The sequence below is a fragment of the Pelecanus crispus genome, chromosome 1 (assembly GCF_030463565.1).
Source record: "Pelecanus crispus isolate bPelCri1 chromosome 1, bPelCri1.pri, whole genome shotgun sequence".
NCBI classification, from domain to species: Eukaryota; Metazoa; Chordata; class Aves; order Pelecaniformes; family Pelecanidae; genus Pelecanus; species Pelecanus crispus.
The window spans coordinates 76621271-76634945 of record NC_134643.1 but is presented as its reverse complement, the minus strand read 5'-3'; positions in this window follow the sequence as shown (position 1 = coordinate 76634945).

Genomic DNA, 13675 nt, shown 5'->3' with positions numbered 1-13675 from the left:
GATTTATTAATCTGACTTCAGGGAGATTTACATCATATTTGCTGTAATAAAGCAAATGGTCTGAGAAATGTAAAAGGAAATTAAACAGACTTTCATCAGTGTTCATCCTCTGGTTTACATCTTGTCCCTGTAGCAGTCATGGGCTTGATAGGGAGCACAATCTCATTTCAAGTGGACCAACCGATTCTTTTGTAACTTTGCATATGAAATACTGACATGCTGAGGCAATGTGGAGATCATCAAACAAATATGACCAGAATCACTCTAGCCAAATTTTCAGTTTGTGAATTGCTATGTTAATGGACTGCCCGTGATCCTGCATTCAGCTATTCTGATGAACCAATTTATCCCTCCTCCCAGTTATCTCAGGGACAGGAAGACCACGGTGGTTGGTATATGTGCATAAGTGTGTGTTACATGTTAAGTAATGTATTGCTTATCACTCCAGCTGCAATTAAAAATGAACACCATCTGTACAACTCAGATCCAAATATGGTCTGTAGATGTATCATCATCCAGCAGATGTTTCAAACTAAAGGGTGTTTTTTTATCTACAGTGAGACAGATTCCGTGAGCCAACTTGCAGCAACTAACTGCTAGATGTGGCTGAGGGATGTCTGTGATCTGTCAGATATAATTGGTTTTGGATTTGAAACATAAGGCAATAGCCACTAGGGAAAGGAATCATATTATGACATGTTATGTCTGAACAGATTAAATGATATCTTCAGGAGGTCAAACTCCCATTTCCCTCTTCAGAAAATCCTAGATGGAAATATGAGTTCATGAAACTGGAATGCAATATGTCCAATATGCATTTCATACATTGTATTGTGTCCTGAGCAGCTGATGTGTACAGGCACTCTTTTATTTAGACTAAAAAAAACCCAAACTCACTTTATCTCTTGCTAAGGCAATATTATGTTGTTGGAAAAAGTAGCTACTGATATTCTGATTCCTGTTGGTCCACAGAACAGAGAAAGAAACTGTGAGAAAAAGTGAGGGGAAGAGAAAGGAGAGACGCTTTAGAGGATGTCTCCAGGAACATTTGTGTCTGAGGAAAAATCAGCTGCACATCCTTCCTACCTTCATAGAGCAGACCCTCTTGTAAGACAAGGTAGGTTCATTTGAACTGGATATTTGGCTACAGTAACTCAAAAGGTGAGATCCAAGGAAAAAAGGGAGAGGAATCTGGTCACTTTCAGGAATGATGAAGATGAGCAGGTCCAATGTGGAGCAGCCATGTTCTGTAGTTTCTCAGATTCGTATGCTGCCTAATCCTTACCACTCAGCCCAGGTAACTAGTGTTTAATTAAGCTGGTTCAATCCCAGCTGATAGGAAATCCATGACTAGTAGAGTTGGTTGGAATTTTGCTTTGAGAAACTTCTGTCTTACTCATTTAAAAAAAAAAAGTTCAAAGTATTTTTGTAATGTTTTTACTTCTTACTTATGAAAAATACAGCCTTTTTTTCTTGTTTCTGCCCTTTTGTCCCTCTTTTATTTCCTCCCTCTTTTTAGTAGCAAAACACAGAGGAAGTAGTTGGAAAACCTTTTTTCTGGCATTTTCAGAGTCCTTAGTATCTCATATTTGTTGAGAAGAAAATTATGATAAAATTGTGAAAAGTCTTATGCATGAAAAATTTATCTTTCTGATTCCTGTGACTTTTTTTTCAACATTTTCAAAATGAAAATCTTAACTTACCTTCTTAAGAACCAGTGCTAACACTGTTAAGTACATTCCCACTGAAGCTGGGAGGAGATGCAGACTCCTGATACCCCTGAGAATCAAATTTTCTGGGGAAATTTCCAGAGCTAAAAAGAGAGAGATCTAGTAATTGAAGTAAAAGAAGATGGGGAATGTATGGGATGATGTAGTTACTTCATGTACTAACACATTTTGTTATGTCTGGGGGAACCCAATGAAATGAGACCCTGATAAATAAAACAAACTGAAATACTATTTTATAATGGATAATATTCCCACTACATTTACTACAGTTTCTGGACACACTTTGAACAGTAGAAAACAAGATTCTTGTTCAGAAAGCTTTCGCTCCTGCAAATATGCATTTCAGCTTTCATCATGAAAATTTACGAAGCTTGTAAACAATGGCAGAATAGTTAGTGCCCTTATCAAAACATTCTGTGTTTCATTATCAGGTATCACCAATAGAAGTGTTCAATACAGCATCCTTCATATTATGTAGATATCTACAACAACATTCTCCTGTAGTCCTTTTGAAACAAGTACTGAGGTTGCTGGAATCTCAGAAGCTAAAACAGTATGTTCATTCAATAAATAAAATACAAAAGCAGTAACAGTCTCAAATTTGTAAACTTTATCTTGCACAGACAGAAGCTGATGAAGTCTCCCAAGGAAGGTGAGTTTGCCTGCTGCTGGTGTGTCTTCCTGCAAGATCCTGGCATGTAATTGTTAATAAAGATCCTGCTATAATTTTAAACCAACCTTCTTTTCATACATAGTTTGAAGCATTCAACACTGGTACTGAAACAAAGTGTACCGATATTCAGGCATCTTCCATCTACATATGGAGCTGTGGAAGAAAGGAGAGTGATAGGGGGGAAAGTTCCTCCTCCCTACCAATGGTGCTTGCTATCAGACCAATAGGTATCATTCCCTCTGAGCTCTAAGAAATACATCAATGAAGACAAAAAGTTCTTGGCTTGAGCTAATAGAGTACTTGATCAGGGAAATGGGAAGACAGACAGGAGGAAAATTAGCCTGCGATTATATTTAAATGACAAATTCAGCCTGAAGACAAAAACAGTTGACAGAACAGTTGAATGCTTGTGGTCAGTGTGGCCGTGGTCAGAGCTCTGACTCCAGAATGGTATCCCCTTGCAGCTATCTCTGCACTTTCTGCCTGAGCACAATTAATCCAGTCTAAGAAAAATACTTATTTCCATGTCAAAGATATATTTTCAGGCAGTTTTCACAGCTAAAGGAGATGTAATGCATTTCAAACACTGTAAAAGGTAAGAGATTTAATTGGCACCATTCACTGGACGGGTCCTTGCAAGTGCTGTGTTGTCAATAGTTGCTAATGTTTTCCAGGAGTCCTTTCCTTAGAGACAAGGTACAGGAGTGATGTCTGATTTGCCTTAGACTTCCCAGGAAAGCTTGTTCCTGCACTTGAACAGAGATGTTTGTTTCAGATCGCTTAGAACAAACAATTGTGAATCTCCTAAATTGCTTTGAGACATGGTATACAACACATGCCATATAATACATGCAAGTTGTAGCCCAAATAGTTGAAAGCAGACCACTGTGTAGTACTGAAGGGTAGAACATTTACAAGACCAGCTCTGGACCAGGCCTGGACTGTGGTTTGGAATATGATTTGAGGTTACATGGTAGGACAGACTGAGGTTTTAGTCCCACATTACCAAAACCTCTTGAACTGTTTTCAGAGATTTTACTGAAGAATGACAAAAAACTTGCAAAGGCAAGGGTAAGGGTGTCATAAGATGGAAGATGATAAGATGACTAGGTAATGTCTGTCTGTATAAAGTAGAGGTTTCTGTGTGCAACGCTCCCCCAAGACACAGCAAGGAAAAAGTCCAAAGTATGAGTCACCTCATGTCCCTTTAGTCACCTCTTAGCCATAATGGTCACCTCAGCTATCTGTTTTCCTTCAGGAGGCACTTCAATCAAAATTGCATGATTGAAGGTGATCACTACAAATCAGGGTTAAATCAATCAAAATTGCATGACTGAAGCTGTTTAAAAAAAAAAAAATCTATAGAACCTTTTTATATTACAGATATTTTGAATGTTCTATGTCTTCATTAAAAAAATAAAATAATTCTTTACTCCGCAATCAATATAGTACTACTTTTGGGGAGGGTTAATGAAAAAACAAAGTTTATCACAAATGTTCTATGGCTGTATGTCTCTACAAATACATATTCATAGCATCATAGAATCATTTAGGTTGGAAAAGACCTTTAAGATCATCCAGTCCAACCATTAACCTACACTACCAAGTCTACCACTAAACCAATTAAGGGTAGAGTAGCCATTTCATGTTTCCTGGCTTGGTGGCTGGATTATTTATAATGAAAGTAAAAACTAGGAATCATTAAGGTTGGAAAGGACCTCTAAAGATCATCATTCCAATCATCAACCCAACACCACCATGCCCACTAAACCATGTCCCAAAGTGCCACGTCTACACGCCTTTTGAACACTTCCAGGGATGGTGACTCCACCACCTCTCTGGGCAGCCTGGTCCAATGCTTGGCTACCCTTTCCGTGAAGAAATTTTTCCCAATATCCAATCTCAATCTCCCCTGGCGCAGCTTGAGCCCATTTCCTCTTGTCCTATCACTACCTACTTGGGAGAAGAGACCAACACCCACCTCACTACAACCTCCTTTCAGGTTAGCTGTAGAGAGTGATAAGGTCTCCCCTCAGCCTCCTCTTCTCCAGGCTAAACAACCCCAGCTCCCTCAGCCACTCCTCATAAGGCCTGTGCTCCAGACCCTTCACCAGCTTTGTTGCCCGTCTCTGAACATGCTCCAGCACCTCAATGTCTTTCTTGTATTGAGGGGCCCAAAACTGGACACAGTATTCCAGGTGTGGCCTCACCAGCGCCGAGTACAGGGGAACAATCACCTCCCTGCTCCTGCTGGCCACACTATTCCTGATACAAGCCAGGATGCTGTTGGCCTTGTTGGCCACCTGGGCACACTGCTGGCTCACGTTCAGCCGGCTGTTGACCAACACCCCCAATCCTTTTCCGCCAGGCAGCTTTCCAGCCGCTCTTCCCCAAGCCTATAGCGTTGCATGGGGTTGTTGTGACCCAAGCACTTAGCATTGTTAAAACTCATACAATTGGCCTCGGCCTGTCGATCCAGCCTGTCCAGGTCCCTCTGCAGCACCTTCCTTCCCTCAAGCAGATCAACACTCCCGCCCAGTTTGGTGTCATCTGCCAACTTACTGAGGGTGTACTTTACCCCCTTGTCCAGATCACTGATAAATATATAACAGAACTGGCCCCTCTACTGAGCCCTGGGGAACACCAGTTGTGACCGGCTGCCAGCTGGATTTAACTCCATTCACAACAAGTCTTTGGGCCTGGCTATCCAGTTAGTTTTTTACCCAGCGAAGAGTACACCTGTCCAAGTCATGAGCAGCCCGTTTCTCCAGGAGAATGCTGTGGGAAATGGTGTGAAAGGCTTTGCTGAAGTCCAGGTAGATGACGTCCACAGCCTTTCCTTCATCCACTAGGCAGGTCACCAGGTCATAGAAGGAGATCAGGTTGGTCAAGCAGGACCTGCCTTTCATGAACCCGTGCTGGCTGGGCCTGATCCCCTAGTTGACCTGCACTTGCCTGTTGAGTTCACTCAATATGAACCGCTCCATAATCTTTCCCGGCACCGAGGTCAGGCTGACAGGCCTGTAGTTCCCCGCGGCCTCCTTCCGGCCCTTCTTGTAGATGGGCGTCACATTGGCAAGCCAATATTCAATGACTTGAATTCCCAGCAGCAACTGCAAGTGAAAAGTGACTCACGCACTTGTATGGGTAGTCCAAAATGACCATTTGCTAACTCATTAGTTAGAGTGTGAGAACCATCTTTCAAAAATTTCCATTGTAGTGAAACAGGAAAATTGTACGTGCAGACCTGAGCGCTCTAATACTCTCAGCAGCTGTGCTGAGTCAAGTGACCCTACGGAAATGTGACACAAAATATCTCTGGGTCTGAGAAGACAGTTAGCTAAACACGGGGGCACGAGAGCAACAAGAACTTTCTGACTCTACTGGCCGTTACGCAAGCAATGGGGAGTGGGAAGTAGATTTCCTAATAGCATGAATTACAAAGGTAGTATCAGGAGACCCTGATCTTTGCCTGATCTTTTGTACAGCCTTCTGCAATTCACATGCTCATAGAGGAATTATTAAGAGGACTATTTATCTGACCCGGCAAAATTATGTTCAGGCTGTGCATGTGCTTTCTATCTAGGGCTTGCTCTGTGGGTCATCAGCCAGCAATGAGATTTGAAATAGGAACTGGTCCAAATAACAACACTTTACTGTACTTGTTTCTCATCCAGCTTGAGGCCTAGACAGAGGGAGGGTGTTTACATTGAAAGGAAGACGAGCAACATGCATGCGCAAGAGATTAATTTCACTTAAGGGGAGGCTACCATCTGCTCTATACCTGTAAGTCTTGCTCTGTAAGGAACAGGAATTCCAATTCAACATAACCATAAAAGAAGCAAAAAATACAGTAATTAGAAACTGCAAGCAGTAGTAGCGTAATGGCATCTGCAGAAGCTATTTCATGTGCCATAATCATAGATAACTGTCTGGAAATCTGTCTACAGTAAAAATAGCTGGTGATTTTACTGAGTTCTCCATGGATGCATTTTGACATCATTGTTAGAGTAAGAAGGGTAATTTAAGCAGAGTTCTTATTGCACCTCTGACAATGATTTTCTCAGTTGATGATTACTTGCTTCTGTACCACATGGTGTTAAGGCAGCTACAATAATGGCATTAGATGGCACTGTTCCCACCACCTGCCAAAACAGCATGCGACTACCACTTCTGGTTGCTAATTCTGAGCTATGCGGGGTTATACCAGGCTATGTTACAGGAGCAGTTTCAGAAGACACAGCAGACTATGAGCTGTATGAAACCATAATTAAATCTGCTACTTTAGATAGAGGAAGGTATAAATTGCTTTAGACTAGGTACAAATAAAGCAAGCTCTGTTCTGACTGGCCTGTCTGAACAGAGAGCTTTGGCTGGAACTCAGGAAAAAAAGCGGAGTTTATGACCTTTGGAAGAGGAGGCAGGCAACTCAGGAGGACTACAAGGATATCGTGAGGTTATGCAGGGACAAAATTAGAAGGGCCAAAGCCCAACCAGAACTTAATCTGACTACTGCTGCAAAAGACAATAAAAAATGTTTCTATAAATACATTAGCAACAAAAGGAGCTAAGGAGAATCTCCATCCTTTATTGGATGTGGGGGGAAACAGTGACAAAGGATCAGTAAAAGACTGAGGTACTTAATGCCTTCTTTACCTCAGTCTTTAATAGTCAGACCAGTTGTTCTCTGGGTACCCAGTCCCCTGAGCTGAAAGACAGGGATGGGGAGCAGAATGAAGCCCCCACAATCCAAGGGGAAATGGTTAGCAACTGCCCCAGCACTTAGACACTCACCAGTCTGTGGGGTGGATGGGATCCACCCAAGGGTACTGAGGGAGATGTTGGAAGTGCTCACTAAGCCCCTTTCAATCCTTTATCAGCAGTCCTGGCTAACTGTGGAGGTCCCATTTGACTGGAAGTTCACAAATGTGATGCCCACCCACAAGAAGGGCCAGAAGGAGGATGTGGGGAACTACAGGCCTGTCAGCCTGACCTCGGTGCCGGGAAAGATTATGGAGCGGTTCATATTGAGTGAACTCAACAGGCAAGTGCAGGTCAACTAGGGGATCAGGCCCAGCCAGCACGGGTTCATGAAAGGCAGGTCCTGCTTGACCAACCTGATCTCCTTCTATGACCTGGTGACCTGCCTAGTGGATGAAGGAAAGGCTGTGGACGTCATCTACCTGGACTTCAGCAAAGCCTTTCACACCATTTCCCACAGCATTCTCCTGGAGAAACGGGCTGCTCATGACTTGGACAGGTGTACTCTTCGCTGGGTAAAAAACTAACTGGATAGCCAGGCCCAAAGACTTGTTGTGAATGGAGTTAAATCCAGCTGGCAGCCGGTCACAACTGGTGTTCCCCAGGGCTCAGTAGAGGGGCCAGTTCTGTTATATATTTATCAGTGATCTGGACAAGGGGGTAAAGTACACCCTCAGTAAGTTGGCAGATGACACCAAACTGGGCGGGAGTGTTGATCTGCTTGAGGGAAGGAAGGTGCTGCAGAGGGACCTGGACAGGCTGGATCGACAGGCCGAGGCCAATTGTATGAGTTTTAACAATGCTAAGTGCTTGGGTCACAACAACCCCATGCAACGCTATAGGCTTGGGGAAGAGCGGCTGGAAAGCTGCCTGGCGGAAAAGGATTGGGGGTGTTGGTCAACAGCCGGCTGAACGTGAGCCAGCAGTGTGCCCAGGTGGCCAACAAGGCCAACAGCATCCTGGCTTGTATCAGGAATAGTGTGGCCAGCAGGAGCAGGGAGGTGATTGTTCCCCTGTACTCGGCGCTGGTGAGGCCACACCTGGAATACTGTGTCCAGTTTTGGGCCCCTCAATACAAGAAAGACATTGAGGTGCTGGAGCATGTTCAGAGACGGGCAACAAAGCTGGTGAAGGGTCTGGAGCACAGGCCTTATGAGGAGCGGCTGAGGGAACTGGGGTTGTTTAGCCTGGAGAAGAGGAGGCTGAGGGGAGACCTTATCACTCTCTACAGCTAACCTGAAAGGAGGTTGTAGTGAGGTGGGTGTTGGTCTCTTCTCCCAAGTAGGTAGTGATAGGACAAGAGGAAATGGGCTCAAGCTGCGCCAGGGGAGATTGAGATTGGATATTGGGAAAAATTTCTTCACGGAAAGGGTAGCCAAGCATTGGACCAGGCTGCCCAGAGAGGTGGTGGAGTCACCATCCCTGGAAGTGTTCAAAAGACGTGTAGACGTGGCACTTTGGGACATGGTTTAGTGATAGACTTGGCAGTGTTAGGTTAATGGTTGGACTCAATGACCTTAAAGTCTTTTCCAACCTAAATGATTCTATGATTCTGTGATTAGGCCACAATTTCAAATTGCAGATTTCTCCTCTGCTGAGAAGCAACATGCAAAGCCTTGTACTTGGCAGACCAAAAACATTAGGAGCAGTCGGGGATGTTCAGTGTCAGGCAAAAAGGAGGCAATATATACACAGATTCCTGTGCTTCAAGTGAAATAATTTGTTAATGTGTAAAATAAACATGCATTTCATAAATAGTTTTGACATATTTTGTGGGCAAACAGCAGCAGCATGTTGAGAATGTTTATGGACTCAGGCAGCTAAGCTGTTTAATGACCCAGTATGCAGGTAAAAAGAGTGAGCTGGCTGCTAAAGTTGTAAAGATTTGTACGAAAAATTTATTGAGTGTTATGAACGCAATATGAATGGAAACATATGTACGTGAAAACACCAGATGAGACAGCAGAACAAGGGGTAAAAGAATAACCTGGACTGATAATGAAGAACTCCACTCCCTTGACATTGTTCCCAGTACATTGTTCTTAGCAGTAAAATTGAGTAGTGTGATGTTTAGGTGAAGCCCAAAAGGCCTGCACTCAAGCCCACAAGGTCCGCACTCTGCTAAGACCACAGGACAAGATGACTTGTCAGCAGAATGGGCAAAAGCAGCAACTTTGCCTCAAATTTATGGAGGCTGAAGCAAGCAAGACCCCAAAGCAAAAGACAAGCATTGATTTCTAAAGGTTATCAAAGATCTGTCGAAAACCAAGTTCATTGTTGTCAGTCAAGAATAACCCCAGAAAAAAATAATGCATTAACACTTGACAGGCAGTGTCCTTTGCTATCTGTGTTGCACACAAGTGATCCTTGCCAGGGAGACACAGGTAGGTGCTTTAACTATGTGACTGAGTGAAATATTTGAGGGAATGTTCCTGCATGGCATCAACTTAGAGATTTTGTAAATAAATAAAAAGTTCCCTTTCTCTAAGATCTAGCACTAGGTTTTATTATGGTGAATTTTCCTTGGTTTTGTAACTTATATTCCCATGTCCCTTGACTCCCTCACTTCTTTTAATTCCTCTCTATTGTAACCTTCTCTGAGAGTTGTGTATGATAGTGGGCTTAGGGTTCTTCTCTCTCTGTTTTCTTGGTTCGATTGTCTTCCTTGCAAGTCATAATTTTAATAAAATAAAAAGAAAGGGGGCTGGAATGGACCTAAAAAGAGATCATTTAGGTCACCCAACGGTACCTAGAACAAATCCTAACACCATGTCAGTGTCAGCTGCCAATGGAGATGCCACATCCTCCCTCAGCAATGCATATACTGTAATTGCCCTTCCAATTACCATTTCTAATAGCTAGCCTGAATATCCTGTGATGTAACTCAAGCTTCTAACTTCGTGTCCTAAGCACACTGACATGACAAAGATTTTTTCTTTTTTTTTTGCAGCAATCTTTTACTTGTGTGAGGATTACTATCATGTCCCCTCTCAGTTTCTCCTTCTTTTGAATAAAGAGCTCCACTTCCCTCGACATTGCTTCACAGTTTCAGCCTAAGTAGGAAAACCAGGCAGGATTTTTGGTCCTTTGCTTTACCAGCTGGCAACAACTATCTCACATTTTTGGGGCTCAGCTAGCTTTCCATAGGCTAGTTGATGAGGGAAGATGTAAGAACAATAGGCTAGAAAAAAATCACCTGGTCATGAGTGTGATAGAGGGTTAGTAAAAAAAATGGTAAAATGCCAAACCATGAAATTTCCTGACATTGTAACAAGACATACAAGTTGGAATAAAAAGAGTAAAAGCCACCAACCACAGGAAGAAAATATCATTCATGTACTAAGTCTTTTAAGTAGGAGGGAACTTTTGGGGAAGGTTTTAGGGAGGATCACAACTAAATCACACTACGGAAGAAAATTTAAAAAACAATAATCAAGGTAACAAAGGGCTTTGCAAGTCTGAACTAGGGGAAAATGTCTTTCTGCTTGCACATCTGGCTATAAGCTTAACCTTGCCCATGTAATCAGGATACACTGACCTGGCATCTGAAAAAGCTGAGTATCGTGAAATAACTAGCACTGCTAAAACTCATTTTCCAGCTGGAGAAAGCTGCTGATGTACCCTCTCTAGAAGGCAAGTCAAAATTTTGCATGCCTTCAACTGTTCTCTAAAGGTACCTTCTGAAGGATACATGAACGTATGCTTCCTTTTTGGCTATACAAAGCACCTGAAGTTTTCAGGCTTCTGGCTTATTGCCTCATTTAGATGCCTGGATTTAGGTAGGATGAATGTAAGTCATGGTATAAAAAATTATGTATCAGTGTAAATGTTTGCAACATTGATTTGATTTACAAAGTTATTTGGATTCTTTTATGGCAAAAATTAAATATAAATCAGTGTTGTTATTACAAGAATTAATAATTATTTTATAGCCAGACAGGTAATGTAAACACCATTTGTCAAATAATGTAATAGTCTTAGTAATAATAATAAAGGCTTCACTTCAGCAGTTTGAAATTACTCTTAAATATACATATTTCAGTTCTCTCTGATTTCTTCTGTGCACATGAGATGGCCAAAGGGAAAACAATCCATCCAACATGCATTGAATTAAGCACAGTGCATTTCAGTATGCTCCAGCAAAGTAGTTTGCTCCATTTTGTTTCTGCGGAAAGTCCAAGTAATACATCAAGTCAAGTGTAAGCTCTAAGTAATCATATTCTTTCCTGTCTGCTTTTAAGAAATCTCAGACCCTTGAACACTTCCTTGGCCTTTTTTATAAACATGTTAACTTTATTCATCTAACTCTCATGTATGGACAGACTATATTAGCCCAAGACTTGCATGAAGCTTCCAATAACAACAACAGGTGGTTTGCTTGACTCTCAGGCCCATTCCTTATTTTCTTTACACCGGTTTGACTCCAGCATAACTCCACAGTTTCACTAGAGCTATCCACGGTTCAGTGCCAGGAAAGGAGATCTGGATCTCTGGACTTTCCTGTTGCTGCAGAGGGGCCTAGAAAGAGTAACTTCCAGTTTACACAGATGTAGCGCATCCCTGAATCTCTACCAGAGGTTTCCATTACATGCTTCCATTAAGTCTTTCTTGCCTGTTTCTGTAGTACTCACGAAGTTAGGTATGTCCTAGAAAAAGACAGGACCCTGCAACTGGACCCACCTGCACAGTTACTTATGGAGCCCTACTGACATAAACCGAATTAGACGTCATACACACAAAGTTAAATCCTGGCCCCAGTTAGGTCAACAGCAGTTTTACCATTGTTTTTTAAGGTGTCGGGCTTTCATCAACACACCCCAAGGCTCTGCTCATGAACTCCAATGCAAGCTTCAAAGAATCACTGTTATATACTTTTCCTGTCTTAAAGCCTAAGCACAGTGTTGTGACCTGTGTGAACGTCAGAAAGGGCAGAGCAGATCTCAAGACTGGCAATTCAGAAGATGAAAGGACAGGGTAGATCTCATGACTGGCAATTTAGAGGGTGTTAGTCTGAAAGCAGACCCCAGCTGTCATTACTAGTGAGGTTTCTTGTTCAGCTATGCCTGATACACATTAATGGCAGTTACACACTGTATAACAAAACATTTCTCTAATTAATAGCCTAAGTTCCACAATGTGCTCCCTGTTAGTAGATTATAACCTTTGAACAGTGATCACAGTAACACCTCAGCACAGACCTACTGAATGCCTCCAGTTTTGTCCACTTGCTCTTACATACAGACTTGAATGAATGGACTTCCTTCTCGAGAGAAACTACAACGTGATACTTTATAGCAACTGAACAGTGGCCAGAAAGGAAATTCATAGATTTTATTATCCCCAGTGGAATCATATGGCATGGAACATGTTTTTAAAATAGATTTATTCCCACTAATTGTACTAGTATATCAGTATTTCCTTGAAATGAGCCAGTTTGGCCCTACTTGTTCAGGGACAGTCGGGCACAATAAGACTAGGGGCAGGCAGGCTGTACAGTCACAAGACCTTGACCACGTTATGTGATGTGGGAACGTGTGCTGCACTAGCCAGTGGTGATGAGAAAGCTGAAACCCTTTCCTCCATGCTGGGAAACCTGTGCCTGCAGCCCACTTCATGATTACATAAAACAGGGTACATGTTCCAAAGAAGCGGAAAGCATTATATTCTTTGTCTTGTTCTCTGCTGCTCTATTATTAGCATAGCAAATGTTCTTATCTCACTGAGTTCTGTTACCCACACAGTCCCTTCAGGAGCAAGACGTCAGTACAAATACGGAAGAAACGAGTCAGAATGTATTTAGGTGAGTAATATGTACTCAAACTAGCTCAGAGCTGCGTTTCATCCTTGGATACTGAAGCAACTGGCTGATGAAATCTCAGAACCAGGTAGAGTTACCGAGACTAGAAAGTGTCAAATGCTCCCTATCTTAAAAATGGGGGGAAAGGAGGAGCCTGGGAACAATCTGCTAAGTAGTGTGACACAGTAACAGTTTATGTGGTTTGAGACTCAATTCAGAAGTGCGCTCTTGATCTGAACTAAAATTTTGATACAGATGCATTTGAACCATTAGTCGAACACTTGATCCTGGGAAAAAAACGCTGGAATAAATTATCAAGTTTTGGTAAGCACATAAAAGAAATCAAAGCAATTAATAGCAGTCAATAATAACCTACCTAGAACAAGTCAAATCAGTATCATTTCAATCTGCCAAACCAGGCCTGTGCCTAGAGGAAGATGGAGTAGATAGCATGTATCTTAAGCTTAGTAAAACTCTTGATGAGTTGTCACATAGCTTTCATGTAAATAAACTAGAGGAATGTGAGAAAATATTTTAAGGTAGGGACAGATCTGATTGCTGTAGGAATAAATGCAAGATACTGCAATTGGGCAGATATAGCCAAATGCAAAGACAGAGGTTGGAAGTGTCTGGCTATGCAACAGCTCTTGCAAAACCAAATCTTAGGTCATAGTAAACCACTGGATGAATTATGTCAATACAGCTGTTTTCAAC